We start from the raw sequence: 4,142 nt of genomic DNA, 5'->3' as shown, positions 1-4,142 counted from the left end.
TGTGCTGCCATGTAGTGATCTATTCGTAAATTAAAATGAGTGTAACGCAGCGGTTTCCAACCTTCACTTCCTTGCGCCCCCCTTTTGAAAGAAAAAAATATTGCGCCCCCCCCCACCTTTTTATTTTTCTAACAATTTAATTTAAATATACTTAATATAACTGAAATTATGCCAAATAATACACAGTATTATAAAAAGTATACATACAAACATAACTATTTATTATAAGATGTTTCTGTTTCACAAAATCTCACAAGTGGTAATAAAATTTTTAAAGCATTATTTGTCAAAGTAGGAAAATCGTCCTTTACGGGTAACTAAACTTAACAATATATTTTCGTCCTGAAACATCTGCTTCAATGTGCTATCACTAGATAAATCAATAATCATTTTCTGCTCTGCTGTTGAATGATCAAAATCATCATGTTTCTCAATGACAAATGGATTTCTACTAATCCAATTGTGTTTGGACGTAATTAGATAAAGTAATGCGAAAATTGGTTTCGTAGACTAGTGATATGACTGATATAATAATAAGATCTGGGAAACATGTTAAAGTTATAAAGTTATTTGATACTAGCTATACACAGTTCTAATTTTTTCATAAAAGCCGTAATCTTGTCTTTCTGAACAAAGGCACGAATTTGAGATGCTTGCATTGATTTATTTAAATCACTAAGTCTTGAAAAATATCAACTAAATACGCAAATTTTGCGAGGAACTTTGTGTCCTAAAACAAAATTGCTCCGTCTCTTTTGTTGCCAGCAAGATATATAGCAATTTCTTTTTTGAGCTCAAACACTCTTAGAAGTACTTTAAGTATTTTGCTGATTTGTTTTTGACACTTACTCAGCATTTGAAAATAATGTTTTTAAAACAGCTTTGCGCCCCCCAGAACGTTCTGCGCCCCACAGGTTGGAAATCACTGGTGTAACGTCAAATGGCCCGAGATAGCGATCTATTTATGCTTATTTATCTATGCTTATAAGCGTGAGCGCTCACAGCGCGTAAGCGTCCAAGTCGAACGCACCCAGAATGGTGAATGGAATTGAGGAAATGTTTGATGGGTGGCAGCACTGCTTTTGCTAGATGTCAAATGTCAAAACTCGGTTTGCGCAATGGCGGTTTTTGAAAATGTACGGTTGATAATAAAACCTTTATGAAAGTTATATTTTAAACAAAATAAGAGGAAATGAGTTATAATAGAGGCAGATTTAATTACCGGAAACGTGGTTTTTCACGTGGAGGAAGTTGTTCATCAGGACAGAGCACCCCGTCAAACGAATTATCTGTAAGTTTTCTCTCATCACAGGTTTACTGTTTTTGATTCTCATTATTTATTTAGGTGCAATCTTTTACCAATTCTGCTAATTTACCGGAAGTTGTCAGAAGATCTAGAGAGCAACCTTTAATATCAGTTGCTTTGGACGTTATTCCTGGACCTTACCCAGGATGGAAATTATATTTTCCTCTGGAAGGTATGTGTGTGTATTTGAAACCTTGACGCTTCATTTATCATCCATGTATTATTTTTAGTTTACACTGCTGGATCTCAGACAGTAAAAAATATCAAAGCTACTGAATCCCATATCACAAGAAGAACCGTTTTATATAACCTACAAAGATGTAGGAAATTATTGTGGTACCCTATACATATGAGGGCACTTTCAGGAGATCCAGTATTCATGGAAGAATGGCCTATGTTTCAAGAGGATCTAAGAGAAAAACCGGAATATACTTTGAATTGCTTAGGACTAGCCATGCATCAGGTGAGATAAATATAATTTGGTTTGGTATGGTGATAATAAGATTTTAAAAGTATTTAGGTACTTTTGATGCAAAATGAATCCACTGATTCATCAAACCTGGATATGGTAATGGCTAGAGTGATGGGGCACGGACCTGTAATACCTTTGAAAAATATTCGTGTACACAGTTATAGTATGTGCATTAAGTTTTTTGATAATATCAATTGTATATTAATACATGTATATATTTGGTGTATAGGTAAGCTTGTTACTATAAAAGGTACAGTAATTCGTGCTGGAAACCCAAAACTTCTTTGTACTTGGATGACATTTGGTTGTCAATCTTGTTTTGCACAGCAGATGGTAAAACAGGTAATAAATAATATATATATAATATATATATATATATATATATATATATATATAACAGAACCTCAATAAACGGTTACAACAACATAAAAACAATTCAAAAACCCAAACAATTCAAAACAGTTCTTGCAGACCATATATACACTTTAAAACACAATATGGACTTTTCTAATCCGACTGTACTACAATTTGAACAAAATTTATTTAAACGAAGAATTATAGAGGGATCTTTTTTAACTATTTATAACAATAAGACAATAAATAAACGGAATGAACTCAACACGCTGTGCGACACAAATCTCTTCTATTTAGATAACATTTCCAAATTTCTTACAAAACAATAAAAGCGTTCGCGCAAAGGTTTACAATTCGTTCCACACATGTGCAGAATCTTGGTAAAAATATTTTTTAAAAAATGTCTTTCTCCATTACATCTTCAACCAGTCTACGAATAACACACTATCCATTTGTGATTTTTTCAAATCAGTATTTTGTGAAAATATTGTGTAATTTCAAGTTAATGTTTATAATACATAGTGTAGTGCATTACCATATCCTAATACCATGGATTATTAAAATTTTCGAATTTAACACTAAGATCAACTAAATTGTAAGTACTAATTACTATTTTATTTTTTCTTTTCACTCCAATTCAATTGTTTTAGTTTTTAATTTTAATTTTAGTTTCCACTGAATGAAGGCTAGGATTATAGCCGAAACGTATGGATTTAAAATAAATTTTTGAAAGAAATTTGTTTTTTTATTGATGTTATGCCCGATTATTAGACTTTGTTAATATATATATATATATATATATATATATATATATATATATATTACATTTTATTTAAAGTTCTTTTTTTTTCAGCCTGCCGGTGTAATGGCCCAACCAGAAAAATGTGTAGGAGAAAACTGTCTAATTCGTACAAATTTTATTCCAATTCTTGATACACCGTGCACAAGAACAACTGCTTGGCAAACTTTAAAAGTGCAGGAGTTGAAAACTGCAGATCAGGTAAAAAAAATAATGATTTAAATATTTTATTACATTTTTTTCAATGTACTTTTATATACATAGCTAAAATAAATATTTTGAATAGTTTGAATCAGGCAGAGTACCCAGGAATGTAAAAATTGAAGTAACAGCAGACTTGGTTGATTTATGTTGTCCAGGAGATGATGTGACTATCACTGGAATTGTGCAGGTATAATTCATAACATCATTTTTTAGTTATAAGCAATTTATAAGTAATTATTAACTTTCCGTAGGGCAAATTATAGTAATCACAAAAAAATGAAAATTTTTATATATCTTTACGTTTCAGAAGTTTCTGAATATTTTGTCATACCTTAGAAAAAATTGATGTATGTGTGTGTGTGTGTGAATGTGTGTGTGTGTGAATGTGCGTGTGTGTGTGTGTGTTTGGATACAAATTTTCGTCGACAATTTCGGAAGCAGGAATGTATAGTATAGTTTGATTTGAGGCAGTTGAATCAAGAATGTTAAAATATGATTTTTACAATTTTAGTTGAGAGCTTTAGATGATCATTCAAGACGAGACCAAGCATCAATGTACAAAATGTATCTTGAAGGCATATCTATACAAAATCAAAGAGAAAATGTAGTTGAAGATGAATACACAGAACGAGTATGTGTTTATATATTATTTACTAAACACCTGTTTGATTACCATTTTTTCCTTAGGATTATGCAGCAATACAAGCAATCAATCAGAACCCGATGTCTTTCGATTGTTGGTTAATTCTTTGTGCCCTCTTATTTGCGGCCGAGAATGTCCTAAAGCTGGTCTCATTCTAGCTTTAATGGGAGCTACAAAAACATCAGAGTCAGATTTTATAAATAGAAACGAGTGTCATGTTTTGATAGTTGGAGATCCGGGATTGGGGAAAAGTCAGATGTTGAAGGCTTGTGCTGATGTTGCCCCTAGAGGTAATAATAATATAGAAGTTCAAATATCTGATGAATATGTAATATTAATAACCAAACCATCAGATTATATCTTA

At 31.7% G+C, this 4,142-nt stretch overlaps 1 pseudogene; it reads left to right on the top strand.

The window, feature by feature from the left end:
• The first annotated feature begins 1,192 nt into the window (after positions 1-1,192).
• LOC113374354 lies at positions 1,193-4,068 on the top strand (annotated as a pseudogene).
• The last annotated feature ends 74 nt before the right edge of the window (positions 4,069-4,142 follow it).

Source organism: Ctenocephalides felis, unplaced genomic scaffold (assembly GCF_003426905.1).
Source record: "Ctenocephalides felis isolate EL2017-DRISC unplaced genomic scaffold, ASM342690v1 CF-g0.4_SCAFFOLD_01734, whole genome shotgun sequence".
NCBI lineage: Eukaryota > Metazoa > Arthropoda > Insecta > Siphonaptera > Pulicidae > Ctenocephalides > Ctenocephalides felis.
Note: the sequence above shows the minus strand (reverse complement) of the source record. Positions and strands in the feature narration are given on the sequence as shown.